Source organism: Lissotriton vulgaris, chromosome 1_1 (assembly GCF_964263255.1).
Source record: "Lissotriton vulgaris chromosome 1_1, aLisVul1.2, whole genome shotgun sequence".
Lineage (NCBI taxonomy): Eukaryota > Metazoa > Chordata > Amphibia > Caudata > Salamandridae > Lissotriton > Lissotriton vulgaris.
In genome coordinates, this window is record NC_141685.1 from 262401559 (window position 1) to 262421434 (window position 19876).

The 19876-nt window shown below is 45.2% G+C and overlaps 1 protein-coding gene across 2 annotated transcripts in view; it reads left to right on the top strand.

Moving 5' to 3' along the window:
- Nucleotides 1–19876, top strand: part of TESK2 (testis associated actin remodelling kinase 2) — a 610614-nt gene that overhangs the window by 24763 nt on the left and 565975 nt on the right. Inside the window, exons 2-3 of one of the 2 annotated variants that reach the window (XM_086952282.1) lie at nucleotides 2496–2587; nucleotides 3123–3199. The gene's annotated coding sequence lies outside the window, so the exon portion shown is untranslated. The remainder of the gene's footprint in view (nucleotides 1–2495; nucleotides 2588–3122; nucleotides 3200–19876) is intronic. The other variant, XM_086952281.1, reaches the window with a different exon arrangement.

Genomic DNA, 19876 nt, shown 5'->3' on the forward strand with positions numbered 1-19876 from the left:
AGAAGGAAAACAATGAGTATTTTGGAATGGACAAATCTAAGTTTGCACCTGCACACATTGAGGTGCTGGGGCAGGACCTAAAGTGAGCTGGGCACAGATGAAGTGCCAAAGGTAACCCACACATTCTGATTCTACATGACATTGAGGTAATGTAATGCAGATATATTCCAAATATCATCACAACATGGATAATTTATCTGTACACAGCCATAAAGCATGTGCAGAGTACAACACTTACTTCTCCTTGCTGATCTTTAAAACATGAATGAAGACACACAGACAGACCATTCTTAAGAACCCTGCATAACTGTCCCCACCATCTCAACATAAACCTCATGCCACTTAGCGTCACTTTTTTATTATAAAAACACTTTTTTCTCACATACCTATTTGCCAGCAATCAACTTAACCAGCCTCGGACTCTTGACCCCATCATACTGTTTTTATACTTTCTTTTTCACAATATTATCCTTTTCCTTCAAATTCACACATTCACCTTCACGCCCCACCTACACCTGGCACACTTTTGTTGTCACATATTTTCCTCTCATCATCCTAAGCATAGCACACCCTGTAACACTATGGTTTGTAGTACTATATTCCCACAACCACTCTTCCAAGTCCCTACACCTTGACCAGCAATTTACTTTTAAGTCGACTGCATTTTATCCATAACTGTCTGATTAACCCTTTCCACCAGTCTGTTCACTTTCGACTTGTACAGTGCAGGTAGTCGGTGTTGCACTTTCGCCTGATTAGTACTAGTATTTCCTTTATCCTCAATTGTACACTTTTCTATCCATACAAAAGACTCTTCAATACTCATTTTCTCAACAAAACCCTTTCACAATAGTCTTATTTCATCAAACATAGTTACTTTCAACACAAAATCCAACTTGGTTGAACTTGGACAAATCGGCCATACCCACTGCATTTCAAAACGTCCATTGAGACACTCTAGTGACCCTGAAATAGCAACATCATCTTGTCTCTACACCGTTTCAGGATTTGGTAACAGAACTAAGGTGCACGAACTGTTTCCAAACCAGTGGTATTTTAGCACGCACCATACCGCTTTGCCATGCCCTCAATTATTCGGTCGATTTCACTCCCACATCTCTTGGTTATGCTTCATCTCAAATACCCTTCAAGTGCCTGATTAAAAAAAATACAAACTGCTGGTATCAGCCTACCCTTTCACCACATTTTTGTATTCTCAAACAACTTATCCTTCACACTTATTTCCTACCCTCATCAGGCCAATCCTTCATTGCTACCAACTTCTCATGCCTGCTCTCTGCAGCCAACCATTCTTGTTTAGATATAGCATTACTAACTATACTCCTGTAACCAAGCATTCTCTCGTCCATCATTTTGAAAACGTTGCTACTACGTTGTCCTACCCTAAAATTGTAGTTTTATTATCCAAACATCCAGCTTATTTTTGGAGAGGCATTCACTGATCGTTAAGTCAGCAGCAATTGGACCAGTGCCCTGTATGCCACACATATAGTATATCACACAAAAAGGTATTTGAAGCCTACATACAGGACAAAGCTTTATGTTCCACATTAGAGTACTTTGGTCCTGCAGCATTCAGGGCACGAGTTGTAAATGGTGGTTTGACTTCCCTGCCACCCTGCACTTGGGATAGCAGTGCACCCAACCCTTTTGCACCTATATCCACAGTATGAAAGATTTTACAATTTAGATATGAATGATGGTGAAATATCAACCTCTACACATATCAAAAAAGGGACAGGGACTGCTGCTGTGTTGGTTGAATGTGATTTGGAAACTATGAGCTGTGATTCCGTAGACTTGTGGGAAAAGGTAAATGAATGACTGATGTGTTACAGTGACTGCAAAATAGAATAAATTATTCTTGCTTGAAAATAAAAGAATAAACAAAGGGTTTACATTACATGGCATTCAATGGACTTAAAAGCTAATGCATTTCTTAAGTGAAAGAAAACCATCTTGAAAAGTGTCCAGTTCATTTAATTCTTTATTTCAACCTGAAAAGCCATAAAGCATGTCCAATGTTTCTAGCCGCCCATCTTTATATACATTTCAGTTTTTCTTCTTGAAATTCATTAAGCAGGTTGTTTTTCGAACGCCCATACCCCTGCTAATCGACCATTTGTAATGCTACCTATTATAAATAGGCTGGCTCTTTAGTTATTGCAACCTAATCAGTGTGCAAATTGCACCGGACTAGTTTCTGAATGGGAATAGTAGATCAGACCCTAGCTTCCTTGCACACAGTCAGGCCGTGCTATAACATTTTGAGCTGGTGTATAAAATGTCCTTGTCCTCAAAAGGAGGGAACATTATATTCAATACTAAAAGAGATGGCATAATTAATCGCAGATGTCCCCAAGAGCAGGAAATGTATCTTGTTTAACGCAAGTCCTATTCTTAATGCTACCTCCCTAATCGGGGAGATTTCTATTGTTATTCTAATTTCATGCTATCGCTGTTTGTTTCTGCAGGGAGATGAGGAGCTGTGGGCCTGTAGGATGTTGGTATGAGAGACTCTCTTTGGAATTCATCCATTGCCCTGGTTGCTGTTGGATAGCTCAAGGTAAGGTGTGCATGCGGGTCTGGGTCTTTTGGATAACAGCCATTAGTGTACATGAACCTTTGCTGTATGCTATCTATATTAGTATATTACCTCATACTGCAAGCAGGTATGGGTCAAAAGGAAGATGTGCCTGCCACCCCTTTTCAATGAGTAAATGTCTTCTTTGGGAAGATTTGCAGAAGAATCAGGAGAACTACATTTTTTGATGTCTTTAAAAGGTATAATGAAGTGTGTCTTTTTGTCCTGGGGTGATGGAAGGGGTCTTTGAATCCTAGTAGATCTAACGCAGAATGTTTGCTACAAAATTGATAACTAAAGTACAATCAAGTTGTACAATCATGATTCCAGCTACTTATATCAACAAGATGCTGCAAAAAATGTTCTAGAATACACTTAATCAGACTCAAATGTGTCTTCTGTTGACTGCGCCCCTGTTCCGCTGCCTATGGCACGTGTTTTCAGTCATTGAAGTTTGCTTTTTTTTAATTACTTTTCTGTAAATGTTGTCTAAACCTTGGATTTGTCCTTTCACCAGATTGTTCTCCTGAAGCTCCCTAGAAACATTTTGCATTGGTGATCGCTACCTCAACTTTGTCTCGCCTACAATACAGCGTATGTGCTGTCTGTTGTGAGACATATTATGGACTTGCCAAGAGCATGTAGGAGCTTGGGCCTGCCGGTCCTTACCTTTGGTTGGGTTTCCTGTTAATCATGTTTGCCTGCTTCTTTTTTGTGCCACAACTAGTCTTGTGTTTTGCCCTCCCAAGTAGAAATACCTCTTTACTATCACTTTTGATTGGTTAGCTTCTATGCTTCCACTGCTGCTTTTTAAGCACTACTTTTTCGGTTAAGCAGTCAGTTTCTTTTTCTTTTTTCTTCCATCTGTTTCCCTCATGTTCTTCTCTCTGCTGTACTTTGTGATCTTTAATCAATTATCTTCTCCTGCCTGCTCTCTGTTGCGTTCACTCTGTACTTCTCCTCTCCCACGTTGCTTTACCTCACGTGTTTTTTTTTTCCCTATCCCCCTCACTGTCTAATCTGGAGGAAAATCTTGGCTTGGTCCAGAAGTGGCCGATAGCCAGATTTGAGGAGTTAGCCCCTGGAAAGCCACCTAAGTCTGCGGGTAGGCATGCCTCGGCCAAGGGTTTACTCCTTTTCTTGGTAAGATGCGCCAAGACTGTAAGAAGGCTGAAAGGGCTTGGCGGCGCATGTATGACCCTGGCGATAAAGTAAAATATAGGGATGCTATTAGACTTTATCATAAACATATTATGAATGGGAAAAAAGTATACTTGGAGCGTAGAATCGAGGAAGCTGAAAACACGAGTAAAGAAATCTTTTTAGGATAGTACAAGAGTTCACCTCCCCTTCCTTGAGCACGCCCACCCATTCTCATACCGAAGCTTGGACTAGCCAGCCTGGTGATTTTTTCATAAACAAAATTAAATCCATTCAGGATTCTTTCCCTGATGCTGGCCCTATTTCAGTTGCCAGCCACCTGACCACGTTACCCTTATCACTGGAAGGGAAAGGTCCTTTTCTCTCCGTTTTTCCTCCCATGCCTTCTGCTTCCTCTCTTGATTTCCTGTCTCGGCTACAATCCGGCTCGCCACTTGATCCTTGTCCAGCGAAATGCCTGGTGAGAGTAGCGCCTGCACTTAACACCTTGCTTAATCCGCTGCTCAATTCCTCCCTGATCACGGGAGAGGTACCTCTGGCTTGTAAACATGCCTTGATTCTGCCGCTGCTTAAGAAGCCCACTTTGGATCCCCTTATCCATGCCAACTATAGACCGATCTCCCTCCTCCCTGCTCTGGCAAAGGTGATTGAGAAGCATGTGCATCTTTCCATTTCCAGCTTTATCGAAAGCAATAACATCTTGCATGACTCTCAATCGGGTTTCCGTGCGAATTTTAGCACGGAGACAGCCCTTCTCGAGATCACCAATGCCATCAGAGAGACTCTTGACTCTGGGGGTAAGGCCATCCTGGTTATGTTGGATCTGTCGGCGGCTTTCGACACCGTCCCCCACGACGGTCTCCTCTTAAGACTCTGGGAGATCGGCTTTCGTGGGACGGTGTGGAACTGGTTTAAGTCATTTCTGACCGGCCGCCAACAAGTGGTCTGGGCACCCCTGTTCTCCGCCGAAATGCCGCCGCTGGAGGTGGGGGTTCCTCAGGGGTCTATCCTGAGCCCCACCCTCTTTAATATCTATATGGCCCCTCTGGCGGCGGTGGCGGAATCCTTTGGTGCCCGGATCATATCCTATGCTGATGACACCCAGCTCCTCTTTACGTGCAATACGGGTGAGGCCTTCAACGGTAGTCGGATCAAAGAATGCCTGGGAGCTGTCTTTGACTGGTTTCAGCGGTACAGTCTGAAATGCAACTCCGATAAATCGGAGTTGCTGTTTTTTTCGGATGTCCGCCTGATCCCAGTTGGAAGACATGGTGGCCTCAGGATATGTTTCCTCCTGACGTTGCCTCTTCAAAAGCCAAAAATCTTGGTGTTCTGTGCGATGACTACCTTTCTTTCCGACCCCAGATCATTGGGCTGTCAGGGAAATGCTTCGGCATTTTGAAAATGCTGCAGAAGTTTCTTCTGTTGTTGTCTCTGCAACATAAAAAAATCATTGTTCAGGCTTTGATAGGCTCGTGTCTGGACTACGCGAATGCCCTTTACCTCGGCCTTCCCAAATATCTTCTGGCACGTCTGCAGATCGTGCAAAATTCTGCTGCAAGAGCCATTTTTGGTCTTCAGCGCAGGGCTAAAGCCTCGGAGTTGCTCAAGAGACTGCACTGGCTTGCTGTGTCTAAGAGAATTACTTTCATGGTTTTGATCCTTGCCGTTAAGGCCCTTCATTCGATTGGCCCAAAATACATTGGGAAGCGTTTGGCTTTTTACGCTCCTAAGAGGACTCTACGGTCGGCCTTGTTGGCCAAAGCCGACGTTCCCTCAATCAGACGTGCTCGTATTGGAGGTCGCTCCTTTCGATACTTGGCACCTCGATGCTGGAATAAGCTTCCCGTCTCCCTGAGAAAAGCCAACAGTCTGTTCTCGTTCAGAAAGAAATTGAAGACCTGGCTTTTCTCCCAATAATATTCTTTCGGCCCTCGAGTTGCTGTGTTGTGTACTCTTTTCCAGTTCTCTTTGCCAAAGCGCCGGGACACTCCTTGGAGTAGCCGTGCGCTATAAAAGAGACCATATAACGTAACATAACTGTTTTTCGGACATGTTGCTTACTTGCCCCCTCCAACCCTCACGCCTGCCCCTCTGTTTCCCCCTCATATGCATTCATCTCTTGCCTGTTGTTTCTTCTCCTACCTGTGCCCTCCATGTGGCTTCTGCCTCCTCAGTGTTGCTTCCCCCACCACCTGCTTTAAATTTTTTTTTTAAAGCTTTCACATTTTTTTATATTTAGTTACCTAACCTACTCGGATCAGTAATTAAACAGGAAAAACATGCCTATCATTATGTAGGCATGATCATGCCCTTTTTGTTCTTCATTTTTTAAAATTCTGAAGCATGCTGCGGACCTTCAGGGATACTGTGAAGCCTGGCCTAAAACCATTGGAGAGACTAGTAGGTCCCACAGGTCAAATGTAGTTGCATTGCCAAGGCTTGCTAAGCACAGGAATGCTGAGTGGCCCTTGAGTGTAAGCTGTCTGGATGTTATTAATTCTAATCTGATTCTGGAGATGCCTAATAGTTTAATTCAGACCGTCCTGTTCCTCTGTTCCAACAAATATTCAGCAAGCCTGCTTGATAACACAAATATATAAGCGTCTTAGGGCAGCTACCTCAGACCTCCTAATGTGTTCGCGCTATAGTGTTTCATATTAAATCTTCAAAGCTACTGGCTGCTTATGCTGCCTTTGAAGTATTGTTTTCTTTTCCCCACCATTGTCCTTGTCGGTGTTGCTTCTGCCCCTCCCAACCAGCCCTTGTCGGTGTTGCTTCTGCCCCCCCCAACCCACCCTTGTCTGTGCTTCTGCCCCTCCCAACCCGCCCTTGTCGGTGTTGCTTCTGCCCCTCCCAACCAGCCCTTATCGGTGTTGCTTCTGCCCCCCCTCCACCCAACCCGCCCTTGTCTGTGTTGCTTCTGACCCTCCTGTGTCGGTGTTGCTTCTGCCCCTCCCAACCCTTCTATGTCAGTTGCTTCTGCCCCTCCCAGTCTAGCGGAGGACTCCTGCTTAGGGATCGTGGCTGAGCCGCCATCTCCTAGCAAGAATCCGTTGGAACGGTAAGGGTCTTTCCGTTCCATCTGTGCCTCTCCTCCGCTACTAGGTGCGCAGGGAGGTAAAGAGGTGAGAGGTTGTCTCCCTGATGCAGTTTTACAGTTTAGCGACCATGTCTTCAGCAGAATGATTTATTGGATTCTGCATGAGAGGGGCCGGGGTCTGATGCAGGAGCTGTCCTGGGTCAGACTGCTGTCACTTATAAACACCAGCCGTTTCTCGGCATCCCTATGTAGAGTGGAAGCCATAAACATTGCTACCTCCACATTAAAGTGGTTAACTAGTTGTTAGCCAAGTGTTTATGTAGTCTGCTTTCCTTTGAGTTATGTTATGTTTGGTCCTTGGTTGAGTATGGATGCAATGGCACCAGTGGACCGGTTCTTGCTCTACATATTCCTCCATCTCCTTATCAGTATGTACCTAATCTAGAGAAAGTAAGTTCTTTAGAACTTCTAGAAATGTGGCTGCCAGGCCATCCATAGGGCAGACCTGCGGGGGTAGGTGTCTAATGCTCCCTCATTGCATATTAACCCTGAACTTTTTTGCAAAGTTTGGGACAGATTTTTAATATTCTCCAATTGTTCTGATGAAAGCACTAAAGAGGGCATTTACAAAACCTCCCCGCCTCCACCACCATTAGCGCCACTACCATCAACCACCTTACTATCGCCACCGCAGTTATCAGCAGTGTCCCTGCCACCATTACCACAATTATTCCACCACCCTCAACATTAAGACCCCTATTATCACTATTACCACAACTAATCACAGTAACCTCCACCGCCGCTCAGCACTTTTACCGTCACTCCTAGTAACGTAATACACCTCATACTCCCTGATATACAATATCACAACCAACATCATATGCTGACACGCACGGGCAGAAAATATTCCCTTAAAACCAATCTTGCAAGGGCATTAGTGTTGGCCAATATGGCAAAAATGAAGTCCCATTAACACTAAATGGTCACGAAACTAACCAGTTTAAGGTATTGCCTTTCACTTGTGAAGAGAAAGTGATATTTTTTTCCACCCAATAAGTTAGGCCCAATGCCCCAACTCCCTTGCATTCTTCTCTGCCAAACTGGTAGAGCGAGGGTAGGTTATCCGGCCCCTGAGCTGTTTCAAAACTGACGCTTAAATTCAGCGCGCCCTCTCCCAGCATTTGATGCAGCTGGTGGGACACCCCAGATGGGTTGGTATTAACACAAGGTACCTCACTGCTAGCTCGTTAGCTTGCTTGGTTTCCCCCTTATAGTAATTAGGACGCCAACCACTGTGTAGAAAGTCATTTGTTTTACGGTCCTGATGAATTACTAATTTCTTACTGATATGACAGACTAAGCAAGAAACAGGTTCACCTGCATTTTTTTCAGCAACCACTAAACCTTATAACGGCGGTGTGCTAACTCAGGTTTTAGCCAGGACAAGTAGACTCACCGATTTAAAATTAATTAAGAGTGCTACTTCGTTTCCTTCTTAGACTACCAACACACCCTTTACACTCATCTCCACTGCACAGCCCTACACTCACACCTCACCTTACAGCTTGGGAATAAAAGATCTCTGACAAAGAGTCCCTTTTAGCATACCCGTCTGGCATGGCAGCGCCAGTCCGACTAGGAGCATGCCCTGTGATGAAACATGACACCCCGCCGTGTCTGTGAGGGCCCTAGTTGCAAAAGTAGGAGACTCCTACTTCTGGACATATAGATACACCGACTAATCCTCTTCCTTTACTTCTTCCTTAAGGAACTGCATAATGTTTTGAATTTCTATGTTCGGGGGGCTTGTTTGCTGGACCTGTAAGCATTCCCAGTCCCCCTCCTTTTGTTTTGATGTATGCCATCACCTGCACCATGCAGCTCATTGAGCAATGCCAGCCATGCTATCCCCTGCACAATGCTGCACATTGAGCAGTGCCAGGCATACCATCGCCTGCACCATGCAACACACTTTAGCGGTGCCAGGCATACAATCGCCTGGCACCATGCAACACACTGAGCAGTTCCAGGCATGCTATTACCTGCACAATACAACACACTGAGCAGTGCCAGGCATGAGAACCCCTGCACCACATTGGCAGTGCCAGTCATGCTATCACCTGCACTATTCAACACACTGAGCAGTGCCAGGCATGCTACTACCTTCACTATTCAACACACTGAGCAGTGCCAGGCATGAGAACCCCTGCACCATGCAGCACACTGAGCAGTGCCAGGCATGCTACTACCTGCAGTATTCAACACACGGAGCAGTGCCAGGCATGCTACTACCTTCACTATTCAACACACTGAGCAGTGCCAGGCATGAGAACCCCTGCACCATGCAGCACACTGAGCAGTGCCAGGCATGCTACTACCTTCACTATTCAACACACTGAGCAGTGCCAGGCATGAGAGCCCCTGCACCATGCAGCACACTGAGCAGTGCCAGGCATGCTACTACCTGCACTATTCAACACAATGAGCAGTGCCAGGCATGAGAAACCCCTGCACCATGCAGCACACTGAGCAGTGCCAGGCATGCTACTACCTGCACTATCCAACACACTGAGCAGTGCCAGGCATGAGAACCCCTGCACGATGCAGCACACTGAGCAGTGCCAGTCATGCTATTACCTGCACTATTCAACACACTGAGCAGTGCCAGAAATACTATCGCCTGCACCATGCAACACATTGGGCAGTGCCAGTCATGCTGTTACCTGCACTATTCAACACACTGAGCAGTGGCAGGCATGCAATCCCCTGCACCATGCAACACTCTATGAGTAGTGCCAGACATGCTTATACCGCCTGTGCCATACAGCACACTGAGCAGTGCCAGGCATGCTACTGCCTGCACCATGCAGTACACTGAGCAGTGCCAGGCATGCTATCGCCTGCAGCACACTGAGCAGTGCCAAGTATGCTTTCGCCTGCACCATGCAGCACACTGAGCAGTGCCAGGCATGCTATCGCCTGCAGCACACTGAGCAGCGCAAGGCATGCTATCACACTGAGCAGCGCAAGGCATGCTAACGCATGCACCATGCAGCACACTGAGCAGTGCCAGGCATGCTATCGCCTGCACCATGCAGCACACTGAGCAGTGCCAGGCATGCTATCACACTGAGCAGTGCCAGGCATGCTACCGCCTGCACTATGCAGCACACTGAGCAGTACCAGGCATACCATCGCCTGCACCATGCAGCACACTGAGCAGTGCCAGGCATGCTACCGCCTGCACCATGCAGCACACTGAGCAGTGCCAGGCATGCTATCACACTGAGCAGTGCCAGGCATGCTACCGCCTGCACCATGCAGCACACTGAGCAGTACCAGGCATACCATAGCCTGCACCATGCAGCACACTGAGCAGTGCCAGGCATGCTACCGCCTGCACCATGCTATCACACTGAGCAGTGCCAGGCATGCTATCACACTGAGCAGTGCCAGGCATGCTACCGCCTGCACCATGCAGCACACTGAGCTGTACCAGGCCACTTCTAGAGGCTCATGGCAAAGTTAATATGTTAGAAAACAGCCCTAACCCACACAATTATGGCACGCTTCATCATTGGGCTGCACCCCTGCACATACCAATGCGTGGGGTGGAGCAATAGAAAACCATACAAACCTAAAAAAGAGAAGAGCTCTCCAATTCCCTATTTTATTCCCGGATTCCCTGGCCAGGATTAAAAATACAAAATAGAGGATAGTGTTGATAGGGTTAGTTCTAAACCATTTACCCCTCCTCTCTGCATTTAAGTCAACATGTTTCTGCCTATAATTGTCTTTGACGGCTTTCGTCAGGACTGCAGGTCCACTTTATAATACCCTTCTTTCCTACTTTTATATTAGTAGATCGGGGATTTGACCCTGTTATTTTCTCATATAGGATGTGTACTCACACTCCAAACATAATCGAGTTTCACAGTAGTTAAAGCTTGAAAAGGCATGGGAGCGAGGGCGGCTCCCTGTAGTCACACATTCGTCAAGGTGTGTCCGCTGCAAAGACTCTCTCTCCATACACCGTGAAGGTCATAGCAATGTACCTCAGGTTACATGGACACATGATCATATAGTTAAAGTGAGTGGTATTGCAGTTAGTGTGTCGTCTTAACACCCAATTTGGATTAAGACCTAGATCGGTGGTCATTGTGGAACTGGTCAGATGGCACACATTGCATGAGCCACACAGGAAATGGCCCACAATTGGTTGTAGGCCCCACATTTTTGATGCTGGTATTGTCTTTACTGGTGGTATACGTGGCCTCATGTGGAGAAGATAGTCACAAACGCGATGGCCTCTTTTGTGGCGAAATCTAGGTCTCTCAAGATGCAGTGGTCCAGAATTGATTATACGCCAATTTGTTACTGACCTTTTTGACTTGGAGATGATATTGTACTTGGTTACACTGGTTAAAGTGCTTGTCTCTAGAGTGCTCAATGATTTATCCAAGTTTCACCCTTTTTGGGTCCCTACTTGTTTGAAGCTCTTTTGAATGATTTACTACAGATCATCTCTATCCCTCAATTTGTCCACAAGCTCACTTGCCTGTTGCTTGTAGTCCTGGAGTTGCTACAGTTCAGTGTGGCTGCCTTATGCATAGTGACTAGTACTGCGTTGAGTTAAGGTGGGGCTTTTATTGGCTTGTTCATGTTGCTGACTCATTTGTGTTTGAGACTGCAGGAAAAACTCAGGGTGTGTAGTTTGTCAGTTGAAATTGTATACGTGGCCTTCAAAATTGTCCAGACTGATATGATCGCGGGTGAGACTGCAGCAGAGCTTGAATACACATCTAGTTTATTACATCAACAATCTGTTGAAATAGCATAAACATAATACTAATACAAACATTAGGGATGGTTAAGAGACCTTTCTATATGCCTAAGTTTACACTTCCAGCACCACCCGTTCTTGGTGCTTAAGTGTGGAATGTCCTCCACGTGACCCGCAAAGCTCAGGATCTAAAAGAAGGACTCTGATTCTCTAGAGGTGGGTGCTCTATGTTCTGTTTCTGGTCCCAATCGAGTTCACAGCTCGTCTGCTCCATGCACACACACTAGAGAGACCTCAGTTATCCGAGCATTAGCAGTTCATTGTTTGGGTAGTAGAAGACATTCTCCCCATTGCTCCCCATCCTTTGCCAGGGCCAAAAGTAATAACATTTTGATTATTCCATGCTGTAGTCTATGGGGAGCCAGAAAAGGCAATCCTGGGTTCCCCAGCCATGAACTTCTTTTTAAAATAGCAGATGTCTGGCAGTGAGAGCACACCCTGACCCTAGGCCCACATGCTGTGGCTAAACGTAGGACCCTGCAGCCTCTGTGGTGCAGGAGGACCCAACACTTCAGAGTCCCCAATCCTTCAAGGCCAATGAATACCTGTGATATATGGGAGACGCGGCTGCCCCTTATCACATGCTGTTTCCTATCATTTTGCGTTGCGCCACTCACCACAAGGGATCCCAAAACAACCCTACCTTGGGTCTATATTTTTCTATTTTTATCGAGGGAGGTGTGGTTAAAGTTGCTGGATCTGTGCTACCTAGCAAACCCCTCCTGTGTGGTACCATGTTCCAATCAGCTGCTGTGGTACCAAAAAATATTATAACCAGCATTGGCATAGCCAATAGGTCTCGCCTTTGAGACCGTATAACTATTTATTATGCAGCAGGTCCCAAAGGCGAGACCTATTGGCAATGCCAATGCCTGCTTACAATTGCCGCCAACCCTTTTTTTATTTCTTGGGCAGCTCTTGGTTATCTCTTGATTATCTCTGGTGCCACTTTTGTGTTGCCGGGTTGCTGCACTCTATCTTGGATGATGCAGTGGATCAAGTTAGTCTGCTGGCCTGTGGGAGACTCAAAGGCTTCCTCACACAATCGTGTCATTTGATAGTCATTATGCCTGTTCCTGGCTGAAGGAGTTGGGGACAGAATCTGCATGTGCTAATTGTTTTTATACTGCACCAGACCTGGAAAGTTTGTTGTCAAGAGGAACAAAGTGTATAAGGTCAGCCCGCCGTAGCTTATTACAGGATGGGCATCGGTACCCCTTAGACATTTTGTAGGAAGGGACAAGGCAGGTTAGGGCAAGTAAGAATGCAGTGTCATAGAGGTCTTCCAACAGCATGCTTGAAGACACCATGTTGGAATGGCAAATATGCTGATTAGGAGTGTTTATGAAGGGCTTGTTTACCTTCTGGAATTTTCCACCCTGTGCACAGGCGAGAGGAGGGGGATATAGGATGGATTTCGCAAGATCCTTAAGAAGACAAAACCCCTGTTTGAGGACCTGGGATGCCTCGAATTTGGACGGGATAGGACTCTATGAATTCGCCTCTCCAGGACCAGTGACACTGTCCCTCTACATCCACCTACTGCGTTATCCTGGAAGGATAACCTGTCACTTGTGAGAAGTAGGCCTGCAAAGGTGATAAGCTTCATCAGAGGGCAACCCCCTAACTTCTACCTCAATACAGGTACTCAATAACTGGCCAGAGGAAGCTGTGGAACCTGAAGAGTGCAGGAGGAGAAGGGATTCTGACTTGAGGGCTGCCATTGGAGGTGACTGCAGGGTTGAGGAGAACACCAGGTGCTGGACAAAGGAATGTTTTGTGGCCAGGAGATAAACTTCAGGAGTGGAAGCCCTAAAAGTTCCATCAATTAATGATGAGCAAAGAACAAAAATAGGTCCTAAAATAGTAATGGAATTCTAGAGTCCAGGAGTTCAAAACCTCTCAAGACCACCACCAGGAGTAAGTAATCCCACAATCGGTGAAGTAAGCCCCACAGGACGATAGAAAAAATACATTTGGTCCCCTGAGGGCAGACCTACTGGCTGAGATCCAGTGTGTGTGGAGTCCAGCTTTTTAACCTTCCTGAAGGGCCAAGACCCTCTGAGGAAAATGGCCTGAGGAGGATGCTCTTGGCACCACCTTTTCTTCTGTAAAAATGTCTTGAGTGGGGCAGGCGCACCACGCCTCCATCATGAGGACTGACCCAGAGGAGAAAAACAAGACTAGAGCGCAGTTGTGCTTTGACTGCTCACCGATCTCCTTATGGACAGAGTGCTTTGCGAAGGCACCTGTCGATTGTCAGACTCCTGGAAGCTGTGTAGAGTGCCCGGCCCCCTGCTTTTCGTACTGGGTGGCGGTGGAGGGGGGAAGATGCAAGTACACATGTTGGTATCCCTGCCCAGTGGAAGAGAAAGGAGAAACCAGTTGCTCCTGAACTGGTTCCAGCATGGAGTGTGCTGGCATGGGAAGCAACTGGGACTTTGAAGGCTCTGGGGCAACCACGCAACCTCAAAAGCACATGCATTTACAATACAGTAGTTCTCGTATTTACGCGAGTTTATGCTATTTGCATTGTAAATTACAATGCATTTTATTTATGTTTTAGCGTAAATGTGAGACCTATTGCTTTGCAAATGCTTGTTTTAAATTTATTTTTAAGGATTCCATGGTTCCGTCAACCTACTGTACAATGAGTGATCAGTCATTGTGAATTGTTCCTCTCATTGCTATATTTCTTCCTTATAACTCCCTTAATTATTTTAATTATGAAATACTCACTAGTCTAGGTACAACTACGAATGATGGTGTTGCAAGGCCCTCCTATAAGCAGGCTATGCACTATAAAAATGTCTACAAAATATATCTATAGGACGTTTTCATCGGAGGCAATGCTATAAATGAGCCAGTGCAGAGTACCAACATTTCTTCACATTGTGGGATGTACATCATCGGAAAGGGTCCCGATAGGGGCAGTGTGCCAGGACAATGCAGTGTAAAATACGACCTTCGATAATTCCGATGTGTTCAACTCTACACAGGGATATCTTGTTTCCATAGCCCGCATTTGCTCTGTTACCTGTGATTCTTGTCACTCCTTCCCAGGAAAGGATATGTATGGTTTGTTCTCTGGGTTCTATTCCAGTGCTGCCCCATTGCGCAGTGTGATCTTAGACCTGGCTGTGGCGTAGGCTTCTCGGCTCGCCCGTGGGCCTCCCCCTCCACACAGTGAAGGGCTGGCCAAGTCTCCTAGAGAGTACAATTATGGCTTGTGAATCTCGCTGGCACGTGAACCTGTTATCCTTCTGCTTGCACACGTCACAGGCAGGGGGACTTAAAGACTTCTGAGTTACTGCGCTTCTGAAAAGCAGCCACTGATAGGCAGCGCATGCAACACCCATGCAAGCAAAACAAAACACCAAAATGGCTTCCACATAACAGGGACAGGACGGCTGCGCAGCCCCCTCCCCCACACCCTATAACTGAAGGGCAAACGCTGCTCCGCCCAGAAGTTCGTTATAGAATATAGTGCCAGAATGGTGTACTGTTTAGAAAGTCGATGTTTACTGGTGGTGATCCCAGTACCCGCTCCCCAACTTAACTTAATGATGTGATTTGGGGCAAATCGCTTTCTCAGTGTGCTTCAGTTCGCTCTCTGTCAATGCTGACCATTGCAGTGTTAAGGGCTACCACATAAAACCAGCCCGAACCAGTGCTGTGCCTGCGACGGCACGGACAACGGGCAGGATGGAGGGTGGGGGGTAAAGATGGGACGAACAACGGGAGGGTTGGGAGGGTTGGCAGGGTTGTAAAGAAGGCACCAAAGCACTTTGTGCCTGCAGTAAGAGAAACCGGCTAAAGAAAATAGTGCTCGCAGTCTAAATAACACGTACTCTGTAACAACCGAAGTAAAGGGGCCATTCGACATGGCCGGTGACAGATGTAGAGGAGGCGGTACTTGGAGGGACTAACAAGCCTATTCACAAGTCAGAAGCCAGCATTTAGGACGGACAATGTCACAAGCAAATGGTAAATATGGGCGGAGAGTGGGCAGGGCTTCTAGTCACTTTTCCACTACAACAAGTCTCACAGAGGTTCTAGGTTCGACCTAATGATGGCATTGAGTGCCGCGTTGGAGGAATATGCATCATTTAAGTAGTTTTGTTTTTGTGTTTGTTAAAAAAAAAAAAATATATGGGAAAACGTAAGCCATTTTTTTCCATATTATGAGGCCGCAGAATAAAGAAATCACCTCGGGGCTACAGAACCCCCCCCCCCCCCGGATTTTCACATGCTGGACAAAACATGCATATTCTGCTTCTATGGTGGTCGAGAAGGAAATGGCACCACCACATGTTAATCGAAAAGGCACCTTAAGTCTCCCAGGGAGTTATAATAATGACCTCATGCAATGTTTATATGGTTTCCAAGCCACCTGGAGCAGGGCTTTTTACCATTATGAGTCTAGACTGTTGAATATAAGATTATAAATATGAACATTGCCGGAGCCATCTTGTGTAGCGAAGGCCTCCGCAAGCAGCAACCATTTTAGATATCGCAGCCATTTCCTTCACTGCTAGTCACCTATGATTCACCCTGACCAAGCATGACCAAACATACTAGGGTTATAAAACCTTGTCCTCGTGACAAAGCCCCGGAGCCACTTCCCGCCCTAAACCCATTTGTCCTTTCATCCTCTCCACATGAGCAAAGCCTCCTGATAACCTCCCTGACCGCATCTGGCTGCTCAATCCGGTCTCCGGCACTAACCTACCCCTGCAGACAGTTTATTTCCCCCACACGGCAGGACTTGTAGCACTAACAAAGAAGTCTGATTTAATCAATAGCACGGACTTTCAGATCTGACTGATTCCCACACACTTTTAGGTCCTGTCGGAATGTCTAGCTGCGAGATAGCAATCATCTGTTAGATTTGGGAGGGGGGGACGACAGCTGCCAGGGTCTGTGTGGGAACCTGCTGGACGCAGGATTTCCAAGGATGTTTGACTACCAATAAACTAACTGAAATGTGTATAAAAGACTGAGCAGCAGAGAGGTTGTCAGAGCACCTCCTGACGATAGCCCCGGTGTCCGAAGTGATGTACTCTCCTCTAGAGCAATAAACTTGTTCTTCACCTTCCAACTCCCAGCGCCTGCCTCGTTAGTGGCAACGAAAGTCTTGGGAGTCTCGCTGCTTATCATCAAGAGTACAGTGAATCATCACATGGATTAAAGAATATCATTGTAAGATGCTAGTGTTGCTGATTTTAAGGATTATCTAGTTGATCATGACACACATGAATATGGTGACATACTGACTAAGCCAGTAGGCCTGACTTTTGTTAATACACCCCATTATATTGTGTCCCGTATATGTAGGAGAGGATGTTGTCATTTTTGGGTACATGTATAATATTGAGTAGTGTCCGCATAATAAGATCACTATTAAATCTTCCAATAAATACACCACTGGTGCCAGTTCGGTTAGATCTTAGGTTAAAGAGGATTATACATATTGCTGCACTGGAGGTTTTAATGTTCTGTTTAGGACTATGGACCAGCAAAACGCAGAGTCCAGGTAAGGAAGCAATAGCTGTAGTACAAATCCTTGACAAAGCAGCTGGGTGAGTAGCGTGCTTCCAGGAGGTCAGGCAGTGGTTGGTTAGACTGGCGTGTGGGGATTTGTGGTAGGATCCCTAATCCATGTCGAAAGACGAATTACCCATTTTAAAACAAGATTTTGGAATCCTATTCAGGTTTCTTGTTTGGATGCTGTAGCACATGGTACTTTACCTGATAGGTTTTTAATTTAAAAAATTCGTTCTTGTTTGAAATTTTCGTGGCTGAAATTGAACCTCCACATGCAGGTGCACTTTATTTACAATTTCGGTTTGGTATGTATTTTGCCTCTGAATCTCAACAAAAGTATATGGAAGCACTCTACTGTAACCCCATTGTGTCCTGTGTGCAGCTTTATCTCTGAATCTGTAGATCACTTCATGTTTATTTGCCCCGGTTATGCAAACATCAGGAAAGGTTGATAATTCCGGCATGTCATTTATGCGACCAGTAGAGGCTCTACGAGTGTTTAGATCGGACACTAGCTAGTGTTTACTTTAATGAGATCTATATGCCTGACTTATTTGGATTGCGATTTAAGCACTATTAAGTAGTATGGCTTTGATATGAGTGTTTCCTGGAGTGGCTCTTTTTAAATTAGAAATCCTAATATAAATTAAGCCTAATACAATTGGATGATGAAGGTCCAGGGCCTTAAAGCCTAGCTGGCACCTGGATTTAATTAGGCCATTTTAATAGCTATTTTAGTATTGATAAGCATGATATGTTTTTATACTATACTCATTTTTATAATTATGATGTCTTTTATGTCTGTTATACAATGCAAGTTATTTTTATTGAAATTGTGCCTATTATGTGATGATCATCAATCAATTGCTCAAATAAAGTTACTATTACTTTTACTATGGATACATGGTTATCACGAAACAGAAGATTGCAGATTTGTTTTTGAAGGACTCCTCACTCTCAACTAGTAACCCACTTTCTTACAGGGGTGTGTTCCAGGTTCATGTGTAGGCACTAGTTCGATGACCGCGGTCGTAGAGAAGGCCAAATCATTCCAGTGGTGAACGCTATAAGATAAAGGCAAATGAACTGTATATTCTCGGGTCCCAGATGTGTCCATACTTGTTTTAGAAGCATTGCACAATCCAAACTGGAACCAAAGGATTTGAAGAGATACACAAAGTATTTTTGCAAAGTCCTGGGGTATCAGCGAATGAGGAAAGTACTGCAAATGTTTCCCAGAGGTGTCTGTCTCACTGCGAAATGAACTCTGGCTGCCTGACAACTTGGAGTCCGTGAAATCCTTGTTTATTCAGGTGCCCTGATCTGTTTGCCTGACTCTCCTGTTGCTCAGTAGTGCAATTTGGGAGAAGTCCAAACATACATTAAACCTTGAAAGACGTTTCCAGAGCTGTTCTGTAAAAGAAAAAGTTCATTATTGACATTATCAAAAAGGTTTCTTTAGCTTTTTAATGCTAAGCAGCCATAATATGTTTCAGCTTGAATAAATGATGCATGCTTTCTCCAACTTCGTTGTTCTTCGGGTCCTGGAGAAAATGCTGAAAGCGACAAGGACGAATTCACTAACTGTGATCAAGGGACCATTGACGTCTTTGCAATGCACAGACAGCCGCTTATTTGTTTCTGAGAATAAGCGGTCTGTCTTCTGAGGTAGATTAACCTTTCGTGTCGCATGAACATTCCAGCTGATCACCCTCTTACAAAATCATCATAATCAACTAGATGTGGAAAAGTGAAATTCTTACAGTAGTTGCCTCCTTTGTGAATGTTGCAAAACTGCATACCTTAAGTGAGTTTGGCTCTAGACTGAAGTCCCTATGCGGTGATTTTGGACAGTGCCAACTTCTGATTTTGCGAATATCCAGCAGATGCTTTCTCACTTCAACTACAGGCCATTTTTTGTCTTCATGTACAGCAATTAGCTAATTTCATAAGTTTGCAACATAAACATGAAAATCCGTTTTTGCAATGGATACCAGCGAACTCCCCAGCATTACATAACGTGATGCTCCCTATTACACTGCCTGAAAGGAGAGTGTTTTGGCAATGGTCTTGCATTGCACAAGGTCTATACATCGCCGGATCGCACTGCAGTAATTTCAGTCTCCCGTGATGTCCAATAAATTGGCTCAGGAGGACCAAGGAAGATAGTTGTATTAAATGCACGTTTTCATGCAAAAAGAATTTTTTTTTCTGCACCTTTTCGAACGATATATGCCCAGCCATCTTAGGATCACCATAGCTTGCCGTCTCGCCTACAGAAACTTCAGTATCAAAGCAACATCTGCAAGGCCTTTTAATCACCTGTACTTTAGCAGCCTCCAAGAAGTTTTGGGTTGCAGATTACTTTGTGAAAAAATACAGGTTCCCTTCTAGGTTAGTTATTATATAGCTGTGTGCTTGATTTAGCTAGTCTTTTCTCTACTCAGTAATTTACCTAATCAAGCCCTTCATGTTCGCTACAACTGCCTACGTTATGTTGTTTTTGTCTTAAAACTACTTTTCCAGGCATTTAAAGATTTTTAATATGACCCTCTTCGGATAAAACATGCCTTTGCCCGCAATTTTAATATACCCTACCTAGTGAAAATGCCTGAGATATTGCTTTACTTCTGCACTAGTAAATGTGGTCACTGCTAGAGCACCTGCTCGAGAAGAT